Source organism: Echinops telfairi, unplaced genomic scaffold, assembly GCF_000313985.2.
Source record: "Echinops telfairi isolate 266 unplaced genomic scaffold, ASM31398v2 ScPeMD7_9;HRSCAF=40, whole genome shotgun sequence".
NCBI classification, from domain to species: domain Eukaryota; kingdom Metazoa; phylum Chordata; class Mammalia; order Afrosoricida; family Tenrecidae; genus Echinops; species Echinops telfairi.
In genome coordinates, this window is record NW_022103906.1 from 42,432,981 (window position 1) to 42,447,909 (window position 14,929).

Genomic DNA, 14,929 nt, shown 5'->3' on the forward strand with positions numbered 1-14,929 from the left:
ATAACAATAAATTTCTTACTCACACCATTATACAGAATTCCAGCTGTGTGTGCGTGTGTGTGTGTGTCTGTGTGCGCACATGAGCACATCCTACAACGCTGTCTCTGGACTCCAAGGTTGTAGGAAAAATGTTGTTAATACAAAACTCTTCCAATGCAGGAAAGTCCCTATAAGCTGTAGAAAGAGATAAAGTTACCAATCTCAGATTCCTGGTTTTCTGGCTCAAAATGTATGGCTTAGAATTTTATTACGCTGCTATCAACCACTAACTATGATGCAAGCTCACTGCCGTCAAGTCCACTCCAACACACAGGAACCCTGTAGGACAGATTAGAACTGCTTCTGGGAGTTTCTGACATTGTAACTCTTTACGAGAGTAGAAAGCCTCATCTTTCAACCATTGAGTGGATGGTGGTTTCAAACCGCTGACCTTGTGGCTTTCGGCACAATGTGTAACCCAATGTGCCACCAGGGCCATTAACATTCAATGATTTCGGGGGGCCCTTCCGTCCATGATTACTACCAGGTCCTTTACACAGCATTTCAATGAACCTTCATCACAATCCTAATAGGGCGTACAAGGAACCTTACTCCACAGATGAGCAGACTCACGCCCACAGTCAGAAAGTAAATAGGACGGCAACACTGGTGTCCTCGACTACTCTAAAAAATCTCTAAAATGCATCAAAGAGAAGGGGCTTCTATTTCCAGCTGAAGATGCATTCTTCAGCTCCTATTCTTTCACAGCACTTAAGTAAAGGAATTAAATAGGAAATATCGATTAGTCTAAGATATTACTTCAGTTACATGTGAGAGTAAGTCAGAAAGTATTGCTATAAAATCATAGAACCCTTCATTAAACAAAAATATGAGAAACAGGTAAAGCTATTCTTTCTAAATATCTCATTCATCTAAGATTATGTATACTTTTAAAGGTGGGGTTTCTATCTTTCTAATCCTTTCCCAGAAAAATTTTGCACTCTTCAATTTACACTACATCAAAACGACAGTGTGGGAATCCTCTGGGGACTCAGACTGTGTGTGTTTTTATTTGGGGTGTGGGGAGAAGGCAGAGGGGGGAGATCAGAGTGTTCAGGTGGCTGGGAGAAGGTTTCCACTGAGATTGTGGCAGGGCAGCCCTTGCCACACTGGAAGAACGAGCAGGTACCTGGTCACGAAGCGGGGAGAATTCCTCAGAGCAGCCTTTCTGGCTTTTTAACAAGGTAGTTTTCCATTTATCCAAACTTTGCAAGGATCCCCTGTGAGTATCCTGTGTTCTTTGGGAAAAGTCCATGAAGATTACACCTCCAGAATCCCCCCAAATATTGGCCAAACATTACGGCTAATCTTCTGCCTTAAATTTAATGAGCGCAATACATTCCTTGCAAGCCATGCTTTTTTTTTTTAAGGCACCCTGATAACACTAAGACAGGTGTAGGACTGAAAGAACATCTATGTACCCATCCATTGACTACAGAGACACATTTAAGCAGACATTGCTTAGAATAAATCCATGCATATATGAACTCAAACCCTAGTGAAAATGTTTTGACTTACCCCCATATGTCTTATAAATCACCTTCTATGCCTAGAACTGCGGTTCTACACTTCTTCAGCCATAGGCCTTCTTCCAAAGCACAGCAGCATAACTTCTCCTATCTATTAGTCTTCACAGTAGTAAAACTAGCCCTGTATCCACTGGCAATCATTTCTCCATAGGCAAAATGAAGCTCATCCTTGAAAGGAAACAAGGATGTTTAGAAGTTGTGGTAGTTACATATCACTTGATAAATAAGGGGAGGGGAGGGGTCTAGCCTATCAATCAGGTTATAGCCTGATGATGCCTCCTTCTAAGTATGGCCTTCTCAAGGGGATTCTGGAAACTTCCTCTCTTTCTCCCCAGAGGCGGGCCACACACCCACTCTCTCTGCTTCAGATTCCGACTGTAGACACACTTGGAGAACTGGAGGATCCACATGAAGATTCATGCCAGTACTGAGATGCTTCCACTGCCATTGGATCCATAGGACTTTTCACCCACCAACCTGTGACCTTCCTGCACTCTGCACCATTGAATATGGCTGTATTGAGTCTGTAGAGAGATTTATGGACTCGTTTTGAACTTATAGGCTAATATCAGACTTTTGGATTTGATCTGGGGTGTTTTCTTGATGTACAATTACTAAGATATTAAGCTCTCTTATATATGAGTGACCATGTATTTGTCGCTCTAGCCAACCCGGACTAACACAGTAGAGGCTCCCAAAAATGGAGAGTCTGGCTGCTCCTCCAGCCAACAGGTAAACGGAGCATTGGGGCCACTCAGATCTTAGGGTCAGGGATCAAACATGCTTAGCTGTGATACTCTTCTCTGTTCCTTGCTAACTCTGGGACATGGGGCTAGCTTTTTCTGTGTGGTTGAATTTCTTCATCTATAAAATGGGGTTGATAGTACTTATCTTCCTAAAAGAGTTTTTATTGGAAGGACTAAATGAATTAATAGATTAAAGGTAATCTTGTCAGAGGATGTTATACCTCATGAGGAGCATATAAATGTTTGTATTAGTTAATGAGGCCTCAGATTAATACTGTTCTGAGTGTTACTCTGATTTTACTCTGACAGCAACCATGTGGTCAGAAAGCAGACATCCTAACCATTCATTCCTGCATTCATTTGACATGACATGTTTTTTTGGTAAATAGTCTCACCATAGAAATGAAAGAACATACAGGAAGAAATGGGGAAAGAGGTATGGACCTTGAAGAACAGATGTTTTAAGAACAGGGACCAGAGACAATTTCCTCTTTTCTTCACATGTTCTCATGCTCACCAAGCCAGCAGAGTTGTTCTCTTGTTTGGGGGGTGTTTTCTTTTTTTCCAATCCTTTACAACATAGAGGTCTGGACACCTAAACTCAGGTATGATGGACAAGATGCCCTCCGCAGCATGCACAGAAATACCAAGGCGCCTTCTCAGACTTCAGACAAGATTCTCAGCTGGGAATTATAAGGGACAAGGACATCTGTTTTCCAAAGTATCTGTTTTCATTTTGCATGGACATAGCCCAGTACTTCTCAAACTTTCATGACCTACATCCCTCTGAGGGCTGCAGCCCCTGAGCTCCACATCATTCTGTCACAAGATAACATCTCCCCAAGAGCAAACACAAACAATTCGAGCCATGCTTCTATTCCATTTCACAGGCAGAGTGCAAAACACCTGCACAGAATCAAATTTTGTGATTCTTGGAGCATGACTCACTCTGTGGCAGCCTAGATACTGTGAGTGTGTTTAAGTTTAAGTGTCCAGTTAAATGCTCATTTGCTAACTCAAAAGATTTATAGTTTATAGCTTGAGCCCACCAGCCACTCAATGAGAGAAGAGGTGGCAGTCGGCTTCCATGAAGATCACAGCCTTGGAAACCCTATGGAGCAGTTCCACTCTGCCCTGTGCGGTTTCTATGCATCAGCATCAACTGGAATACTGTATGTTTTGTATCTACACACCACCCATCTATCAGTTTGTCAAACTGCAGCGGCTTACATATTTGCTGTAGGCCGTATGACCATGACTTCAAATAGCAGCAACATCACCAATGGTGTACAGGCTAGAATGGAGCTTCCAGACTAAGACAGACTAGGAAGAACAGCATCATACACTACTTAAACTGGCCAATGCAAATCATATGGGTCATGCCAGAACATGGTCCAATTCACTTGCCTTAAACACATTATCAAGAGGCATCACTCACTGAGGGCGGGTGTGATGTTTTGTAAAGTAGAGTGCCGATGCGAGTGCAGGAGATACTCGGTGAGATGGAATGATATAGCCGTAACAGCTATTATTGGGGGTGGGTGCCACTGCGTCAGTTCCAACTCACAGTGACCCTGTATGCAGCAAAACGAAACACTGCCCCGCCCTGTGCCATCCTCACCGTGATGTCTGAGCTCATTATTGCATTCACTGTATCAATCCATCTCATCAAGGGGCTTCTTCTTTTTCGATGCCCCTCTACCAGGCATGACATCCTTCCTCAGAAATTGGCCTCTCCTGACAACATGCCCAAGCTATGTGAGAAAAATCTCACCATCATTGACTCTAAGGTATCTTCTGGATGCACTTCTTACAAGACTTTTTTTTTTTTTTTTATCATTTGGGCAGTCCGTGGGCATGGAGAATTGGCTTGAGGGGAGCAAGAGTAAGGCAGGGAGCTAATGAAGAAGCCAACTTAGTGGTTTCAGTGGCAGAAGACAATGGTTTACAAGAGTTCTATAACTGCATTTGCACATATTTTGAAGATTTCTTGCTGCCATTAAATCAGTGTGGTCCTTAAGAAATTCTCTGGGGAGCTTAAACCCAGTTTCAGAATTATTGAAGCCAAGACTAATGAGGTACCTTCATTCTGTCACTTGAAATAAAACAGTCATGACTTAAATGCTGTTATCAAGCACCCACATGACAGGGTGCCAAGCACTTAATCTAGAAACAAGGCAAGAGCAAGCACTGAGTGACACTGACAATGTCACCCTTATGCCTTTTTAAAGGTAAGAGGACTCACTTTATTTTACCCACTTGTAAGCCACTGCCTTAGCAAATGTACCTTGCCATACAATCTTCTAAGGACCCTAGGTTCTCCACAGGTCTGCACTACAGCATATTCTCTCAGAAAGCACACCCGAACCAGGACAGCTGCAGATAGGCTTACCATGCAATAGATTTCATCCCTTTCTCAAGAAAAAAAAAATTATTTGAAGCACTCAAGTGCTGTAGGTACTACACATTTTTACATATGAGAAGAATACATTGCAGAGAGATCTAATATGCAATTAAACAGTACTGCCATAACCACCCATACTTTGATTTTGAAGGTGACTTGTTTGCAATGTCCAGAGCGGGTAAGAGTCAGAGAGCATCTCCTTGATCACATAGGGGTTTATAAGCAAATCCAGGACAAGATCTCAGGTCATCCCCACCCCCAGGACAATGCTTTCTTGATCATGACAACCTACCTGACACCTGGTTTCTCCAAGGGTTCAAATGCCTATGCCAATTTTAGTCATTTAAAATCTTACTTTAAGGGAATAGATACTATTTAAAGATTCCACAATTGTTGCCAAAGACAACAAAAATATGGCTGCGTTGGTTCACCAAGCCCAAGTTAAACCCTTCCTCAAAGGTGAATATACGGTCCTTTAATGTTCCAATATTCAATATAGATTGAACCCATATTATATACAGAGTCCTGGTTATGAAACATAGAGTAGGTAGATGGGCTTAAATAGAAGGGTAACAGGATGGGCAAGCCACACAACAAAGCACAAATGAGCAGTACAACAACAGAGAGGCAACTGAATCTCTAGAGAACACATACACCGTGGTTATGAGCAATTTTGAAAGAGGAAGAATAGGAGAAACAGTTTTTAATGATGTTGAAGAGTAAATAATGCAAGTAGAATTAATTAAATGTAACATAATGTACAACTAGGGTAAAATGTTATAAGCTCAAGAAAGTAAACTAAATAATACATGATCTAGACACCATGTGCTGTAATAGCTAAAAAGGTTTGAAATGGGTATCCTTCTGGAGAAGCAGAGTAAATAAATATCTGAACATATTAGAACATGAGGTTACACAGTGTTCACACCTATGTTAGAACCCTGTCGCATTTTTCTGTCCAGTGTACTGAGATTGGAATCTTCAAAGGGGCTAACGTAGGTTAAACTCTAAGTAGGTACACATAAATGTACACACTTATATAAAGATGCACATGCAGGTGCATATACATATACAATTCCTGGAGGCTTGTTTTTGGCTAATGCTTTCAGTGCAGCTTGAACTTCTTCCTTCAGCACCACTGGTTCTTGCTCATACGCTACCTCTAGAAATGGCACAATGTCAACTAGTTGTTTTTTTTGAAGGACTGCAGCCTTCAGGATAGATAATAATTCAATGTAAATAAAACCAACATCCTCACAACTGGACCAGTAGGTAACAGCATGATAAATGGAGAAAAGATTGAAGCTGTCCAAGATTTTGTCTTGCTTAGATCCGTAATCAATGCTCATGGAAGCATCGATCAAGAGTGCAAAAACTATATTGCATTGGGAAAATATGCTGTACAAGACCTCTTTAAAGTGTTGAAAACCAAGGATGTTCACGTTGAGAAGTAAGGCGCATGTGACCCAAATCACAGTATTTTCAGTTGCTTCCGATGCATGTGAAATTTAGACACTGAATAAGGAACTCCAAAGAAGAATTGGTGCATTTGAATTATGGTGCTGGTGGAGAATATTGAAAGTACCATGAACTGGCAAAAGAACTAACAAAGCTGTCTAGAGAGAAGTACAGCCAAAAGGCTCTGTACAGGTGAAGATGGTGACACCTCATCCCAAGCACTTTGGACATGCTGCTAGGAGAAACGAGTCCCTGTAAAAGGTATCAGGATTGGTAATGTCGAGGAGTGGTGAAAAAGAGGAAGGTTCTTGAAAAGATGGACTGACACGGTGGCTGAAACAAGGGGCTTGAACATAAGAGCAAGTGTGAGGATGGTATAGGTCTGGGCAGCATTTCACTCTGTTGTACATAGGATCAATGATTTGATACCAACTCTATGGTACCTAACAATCACGAATACATACACATATATATTGTTTGTTTCTATCAAATCCAATCCTACTCATATTATAGAGTAGAACTTCCCCATAAGGTTATCTGCAATATTCTTTATGGAAGCAGATTTCCCAATTTTTTTCCCACCTAACTGCTGGGTCCAGATAAAAATATCTGGACCATCTGTAAGAAAGAGAAACTGTCTTTTGGTTTCTAGAAGCATACTGAGAACTTGAAAAATAAGATTACCATACTGGAATCATGTCAGAAATCATAAGAACATGAGACTCTTTGACTAGTGTTTGTTGGGTTAGATCTAGCCAACGTGTAAACTTTTCCCTGAAAACTGATCACCACTGACGGGTTCATGCACTCTTCTGAGTCACAACCTCTGGCAGACATTCTAGTGATTTTCCTGAATAATGCTCTAATCACCATCCAGAGAGCTTCCACACTACAAAAACCCAGGTGATCACCACAGAAAACAAAACAAAGTGGATCCCACCCACTCCCATTATCAGAAGAATGAAAACTGCACTACACTGTCATGTAAATTTTAGCCTTGCTTCACTTTAAGGGACAGACAAGTTCTTTCAACTCAATACCTAAAGATGAACGATTACCTGATATTTGGAAGTCAGCTACCTAAAGGGAGTTTTACAGGTATTTTTCTCATCATACAGAGCAAAGAAAAGTGAACAAAATCAAAGACATGTGCAAACAAGTAGCGCCAAGGACGAAGGTACCACTCCAACCTTCGCCTACATGATTCTGAGACCAAAGAACTAGGGAGTGCTCGACCACCACCACCCACTTCTCTGACAGGGATCACAAGACGAGGTCCTGGAGAGACTGGGGGAAAAATGTGTAACAAAACTCACAAACAATTGTGACAAATACTAGAGTTATTGGTCTGACAGAGACTGATGGAGCTCTGAGACAAGCCTGCAAGTGAACAGGTCTGCATGCTGGACCACCAGCCAAACAACAGACAGGTGTGTGCAGTAAACCATAGCACCAGATAAGGATGTACTTCTTCAGACAACCAACCATACAAGCTACAGAGGGCAATGTTCTCCCAGAGATAATGCCAGAAGGCAGGAACGAATAGAAGAGAAGAGTTAGTGGCGGCGGCAAACACAGACGTGCAGTGAAAAGAGCGCTGCCGCTTTCTGAGGACGGCAATCAAGGTCACCAAACAAAATGCGGGACTGGTGGAACGGAAAGCCAATTTGTTCTGTACACGTTCATTCAAACCACAATTTTAAAAATTAAGAAAAATAAAGTGAATTCTTTTTTTAATATTCATAATCTGAAGTACAATAATAATGAAGTTTAAATGAAGTACAACAATAGTAATCAAATAATAATTTTATGGAGGGGAAGGCCTTCGCTAGGGTAAGGAAGCTACTCCTCCCTCGCCATCCCTCCTCTGCTCCTTTGTATCTCTGATGCAAGGGCTGGTTTGTTCCGATGGAAATGTATGTACTCAAGACCTGGCCTACCTTAAATATGATAAGGAAGATCAACGTGGATTTTTGTGTTTTGTTGTTGTGTTGCTATTGCTGTTGCATGACAATTTGGCTATGTCAGGCATATACAGAAATTTTATTTTCTGAGCAAAATTGTCACTTGACAAAACTACCAGAGACATGAGGTTTTATGGTTTTCCTGGAGCAAGGAATGTTCACAGTGTCTATTTAAAGCAAGAACAAGCTGAGCCTGAATGTAACTCTGAGGCACACAAAAAAGCATAGAAAATACTAAAAATTAAATTTAAATTTGTCCATGGGACAAGGAGCGCAGGATTCTAGTATACTTGAAATGGTTACTTGGTAATTAGATGTTGTTCCATAATTTCAGCAAATTAATCCTGGGCACAAAGTCTCCTCCTGGAGCCTGCTGAGAATTTCATTTCCACTTCTTAATTTTAAGAGGGCATTGATTTTCAAAAAGGCCAACATCCAGCAAGTCAGATGTCCAAAGAAAAAGAAAAGCTTGCTGATTTCTTCCTTCAGAATACAAGCCCAGTAAGTGGCTTTAAACATTGATAGAACAGTCTTTCCTGATCCATGAAAAAAAGAAACCTAACTTTTTAGTTAGGGAAAAAAAAAAGAGCCTATAGGTAGAAATGTTCCATTGGATGTCAGATGAGTGTTTAGAACAAAGGAGATGGTTTTGCCAAAGGGAGGACAAACAGAAATGTGAGGTCATGCTCAAGTGCACCATGTAAAATGATAACAATGTGCTAATGTGGTGTCTAATACGTAATCCTCTTCGCATGAGAATTTATTTGAATTACTTACTTTATATGAAAAACAAAACTTTAATTGGGGAAAGTTAAGAATATTGCTCAAAATAGAAAATATATTAAAACATGGAAGTATAGTGTTGATGTTGTCTGAATTAAAAATTAAGGCACATGATTTGGACTACTTTAAGCCATAAATATCCTGGAAAAATCTGAAACGTATCTTCACAATATTTTGATTTATTCTACCAGAATTTACATCCTTTCTTTCATGTATTTGATGCCACTTAAGCTTATTAGGGGATTCAGAGAGGCCCCTAAGAGAAGAGGACTAGTAAAACGTGTGGCTCTCAGTATTTTCTGAACCCATCAGTTCCCACTTGTCTGTCAGTGTGTGCTACTGTGGTGATCTGAGAGTTGCTGTGATGCTGGAAGCTATCCCACTAGTATTTCAAATACCAGCAGGGTTGCTCAAGGTGAATGGGCTTTAGCAGAGCATCCAGATAAGAACAGATAGTCTGTCCACTTCTGAGGGATTAGGCACTGTCAACATTGGGAATAACAGTGAAACACTGTCAGGTATAGTGATGATAGAACATGGCCTTTCAGGTTGTCCTCAGCTTACTGCCATTGAGTCAATTCTGACCCACAGTCACCCTATATGACAGGATAAATCTGCCCCTGTGGTTTTCTGAAACTATAACTCTTTACAGGGGTAGAAAGCCTCATCTTTCTCCATCAGAGCTAGCTGGTGGTTTCAAACTGCTGACCTTCTGCTTAGCAACCCAATGTGTAGCGATTGTGCTACCAGGGCTTCTTCAGGCTGAAAGGTGCTCAAAATATGAATGGGGAAAGCTGCCTCCAGAAAAATTCAATATAGATGGAATAAGGTTTGCGGGACATTCATTTACTGGTGGGGCATGACCCAAACACCCATTACTAACAGAACAATGGAATATACAAAGTATGAACTTAATAAAATTGTAAGTGGTCAAAAATGACATGGAATATAAAAGGTCAATATCCTAGACATTAGTAAGCTGAGAATCACCCCATTTGTATGTGAAAGTTGGACAAAAAATAAGGAAGACTGAAGGAAAATTTGAATGATGGTATTGGTGAGAATACTGAAAGTACTGTGGACTGCCAGAAAAAGTAGCCAATCTGTCTTGAAAGGAGTCCAGCCAGAATGCTCCCTGGGAAGAGGATGATGAAACTTCGTCTCACATGGACATAGAGGGAAAAACAAGTCCCTGGAAAAGAACATCAAGCTTGGTGATGTAGAAGGTCAAGGGAACATGGAAGGCCGAGAAGGAGATGAAAGGATAAAGTGGCTATAGCAATGAGTTCAAACTTGTCAATAATTGTGAAGATTGTACAGAACTAGGCTGTGTCTCATTCCGTTTTACATATGGTACATTGAGTCGGAACCAACATGAAGTCACCTAACAACAAAAGTCCACCATCCAACACATACACCCTCTTCTACAAAGCAGGCACCATTCTTTTCTCATGCCAATTGCTCTCGGCATGTCTAGACATAGTAGGATGAAGAAACTTACCTATGCTATCACAAAGCACACCAGACAGTATCCTCTTTAACATGGTAGGTGTAATTATTTGCCTCCTCTCCTCCTGAACCCTAATTAATCCACCAGGTTCCAGTGAATGTCTCAGACTCTCCATATCCAAGGTGAAATGGGGGTGGGTGGGTGCATGGAGTAGAGACCCAAGGCCCACCTGTAGACAATTGGACATCCCCTCACAGAGGGGTCACAGGAAAGAGATGAGCCAGTCAGGGTGCAGTATAGCACTGATGAAACACACAACTTTACTCTAGTTCTTTGGTGCTTCCTTCACCCCACTATCATGACCTCAATTCTACCTTACAAATCGGATTAGACCCAAGCATGCACACTGCTACAGATAAGAGCCTGCAATACAGGGAATCTAGGATAGATAAACCCCTTATGGCCAACAAGGAGACTAGAGATACCAGGAGGATTAAGGGGAGGGTTGGGGGAGAGGGGGAATCTATCACAAGGATCAACCTATAGCTCCCTCCCAGGGGGACGAACAATGGAAAAGTGGGTGAGGGGCAAAAGAGGACGATGTAAGATATGAAAATAATAATCTATAACTTATCAAGAGTTCTTTAGGGAGGGAGGACGGGGAGAGAGGGGGAAGAAATGGGGAGCCTATATCAGGAGCTCAAGTGGTAAGAGAATGCTTTGAAAATGATGAGGGCAGCATATGTGCAAATGTGCTTGACACACTGGGCGAATGTATGGATTGTGATAAGAGATGTAAGAGCCCCCAATAAAATTTTTTTAATTAAAAAAATATAATAAAAAACTATATCAAAGGGGGGTAGCTTTTTTAGTATTCAGAATGTAAAGATACCATTGTGTGACCTCATGTGTACCGGAATACAACTGCGCTCCATGAAGTTTTCAATAGCTAACTTTTTGAAAGCAGATTTCCTGTTTTTTTCTGCAATACATCCTTTGGTGAACTGGAAATGGCACTGGATCTTAATATCACCCAGTGACTCCTCATATGTTCACTTGTATCACTTCATTTTCTTTTGCTTGGTGCTGTTAAGTGCATGCTTGTTTCTGAATGAGAAATGTGGGCATAGTAAATTCTGATGTTGCCATATTCTGCAGGGAATTTTTGTTATCTACTCTGCCAAATGATTTATTGTGTAAAATGACAAATGACAAAGAAAAAGTATCAAGTAATACAGAAAATTAATACTTTTCGATAAAACTTTAATTCAAAGACATTAGTTGTCTTTGGTCTTCCCTATCCATGTGCCTATGAAGCAAATGAGTACCTATGGTTTAGGTCTGGTGTACCTGAGACGTATACCATGAAGCAGGCCATGTTTTCAGAGTGACACTTCTGTTTTTTAAATTTTAGAGAGGTCTTTTGCCACAGATTTCCTCAATGCAAAATGTTATTTGATGTCCCCACTACCGCTTCCATAAGTGTTAACTGAAGTAAAATGAAATATTTAACAACTTCAATCTTTCTGCATTTATAATATTTATTGGTCTGGTTGTAAGGATTTTTGCTTTTCTGTTATGGTGTGGTGTAATCCACACTGAAAGCTGTGGTGTTGATTTTTATCAGTAAATGCCTCTTCACGTGCCAAAAGGCATGATGTTTCATCTGCAAATCACTCGGGTTTCTAATGAAGCTCCCTCCAGTCCTGAAGCTGCATTCTTTTTCATATAGCCAACTTCTCCAGTCATTTTCTCAGCATACACATACAGTAAGTATGGCAAAGGACTAGGACCCTGACAAACACCTTATCTGTTTGTAAACTCAAATACTACAACAACCAAACTCACTGCTGTCAAGTCGATTCCAACTCATCGCATCCCGAAAGGATGGGCTGGAAATGCTCCTGTGGGATAGAAATGTTCCTAAAACTGTCCATCTCTACAGGAGTAGACACCGGCATCTTTCCCCGCAGAGCAGCTGGTGGTTTCTAACTGCTGATCTTGGGGTTAGCAGCTCAAAACATCACCCACGATGCCACCGGCACTCTCCAGACCCATCCATATTTCAATAGAAGGCTTGCAATTCTTCATCACCAGCTGTTTCATTTTTTCATTTCTTTTCCCCTTGTCCTTTATAGCACCTCTACATTAAAAAACAAGCTTTTGAATCTCTTCGGCCCATTCGGCCCAGCAAATACAGTGTCCTTGGTATCAACTCCCAACTCATCTGGTTTTCAGTCACTAGTGTTCAATGAATCAAATCTATTCTTGAGAGAGTCCTTAAATTCAGGTAGGTTATATTTGGGGTCCCATGAATTCAAATGTCTAAGCATTCAAATATCACATGTTAAGGATTTTTGTATCCATGTGTAAAAATTTTTATCTTTATTTCTTATAATGCCCTGTTATCATTTTGGTATCAAAGCTAGCATTACTTGATACCAAAATGTTACAAGGACATTATAAGAAACAAATCCTGGACTCACTCACTCACTCTCACTCTCTCACTCACTCTCACTCTCTCACTCACTCTCATTGACTCACTCACTCTAATTCACTCACTCTCATTCACTCACTCTCTCACTCACTCACTCTCACTCTCTCACTCTCTCTCACTCGCTCTCTCACTCTCTCACTCACTCACTCACTCTCACTCACTCTCTCACTCTCTCACTCTCTCACTCACTCACTCACTCACTCTCTCACTCTCTCACTCTCTCACTCACTCACTCACTCACTCTCACTCACTCAGTCTCACACACAAAAAAGAAAAAGAAACAAACCCTGTGCTCTTTCCTTCTTCTTTTTTTTTCCGGGGAGAGCGCGAACGCAGTCCCCCACTACCACAAATTATGCAGTCGAGTTTCCCACATTTGGGGAAATCGCAGGGGTCAGCACATCTGGAGTGCAATGGGTGAGCCTCGCCCTGGGAAAACCACCTTCATGATCATGGCATCTAACCTGCCAGGTAAGTATTCCTTCATTTTCTTACTGAGTTTATGTAAGACTGGTGTCAGTGTTCTCCCAAAGTGGCTAAGAAAACTAAGTGGTGAAGCTATGTGGCACAGAAATTGGAAAAGGCAGGTGCTAAATAATTACCCCTCTTTGTCACTTCATCACTTCTTCCCAACATTATGTGTGGAGGCCCTTGTGGGCGCAATTAGATAAGAAAATATATGCACTGAAGGTTTTTAAGGAAGTAGCAAGGCTGTCCTTATTAGCAAAACACATAATTGTACAAATAAAAAATCATAAGAAAGCTACAAGGACCAACTAGGTCTAGTAAATTAACTCAGTAAGTTTTGGGATTCAAAGTCAATATAAAAGTCAATTTTATTTTCATATGCTAAGAACAAGTAGAAAGTTAAATCTAAAATTCAATACACATTGCAGTAATAACAAAAGACATAATATACCTAGGGATGCATTTTTTAAGATGCACTAAAATTTTACATTGAAGCTACAAAATATTATTAAAAGAAATTAATGAAAATTTAAAGAACTTAAAATGTTTTTATATGCTCAGGGATGAGGAATAATACTGTAAAGATATTAGTTCTCCCTAAGTTTAGCTTACAAAAGCCATGCTACTCAAAATCCCAAAGATGACTTTGTGAGAAATTGACATACCGACATTAAAATTTGTATGGAGATATTGAGATCTAGAATTGCCAAAATATCTCTAAAGAGGATATTCTCAAACAAAGATGGAGAAGTTCTACTAGGTGTTTTAAGCTTGATTATGGAGATTGTATGAGAGATTAAGAGAGTATAGTGTTGGCATAAAGATTACACAATAGACAACAAAGTGGAGTTCAGAAACAGACCCCTACTTAGATAAGCAATGGACTTTTGACAACGGCAGAAATAAAATTCAAAAAGCATATGATCTTCTTTCCATAAATGGTGTTACCATCTTTATGGGGGAAAAATATAACTTTGACCCAGACGTCACAATATATTAGAATTCATTGCAAATATATTGTGTATATCTAAATAAATGTATAAACCAAAACTTTGAATCTACTGAAAGTAAACATAATAAAGTATGCCCATAAGCTTGGTCTTTCTTAGAGAAAATGCTAAAAAGCATTAACCATAAGAGAAAATGAACTTGATTAAAATTTAAACTTTTTCAAAATTCAGCCTCGAAGAAGTGAAATAGCAAGCTATCTCCTGAGGGTCGGGCAAAATCACAGAATAGAATTAGGTTTATAGAAATGTAAATAACGGCTATTGATAAGATATAATAATACAAAGAAACTAATAAAAAGTAGGTTAAAGATTTGGCTAGATATGTTTATAAGACACATGAATGTCCCTAAAGCACATGAAATTATACTAAACATCAGTAGTCTTTAATATAAAACCGCTCTGTTAGCACTGCACACCCCTCATAATGGCTAAAACTAAAGTGACTCATAAGGATGGACCGCATGTAGAAAAACTGGAGGTCTCATGCATGGAGCATGATGTGCTCTTCGGCCGTCAAGTCAATTCTAAGAGGCAGCTTTCTGCTGTGTACAGTCCTGTGCCATCCTCAAACCTGTTCTTGT

The 14,929-nt window shown here is 40.3% G+C and overlaps 1 non-coding gene across 1 annotated transcript; it reads right to left on the reverse strand.

The window, feature by feature from the left end:
- Window positions 1-13,185: 13,185 nt before the first annotated feature.
- Window positions 13,186-13,349, reverse strand: LOC115868392. Its single transcript, XR_004045565.1, has one exon. It is a non-coding gene; the product is annotated as a U1 spliceosomal RNA (small nuclear RNA).
- Window positions 13,350-14,929: the final 1,580 nt, after the last annotated feature.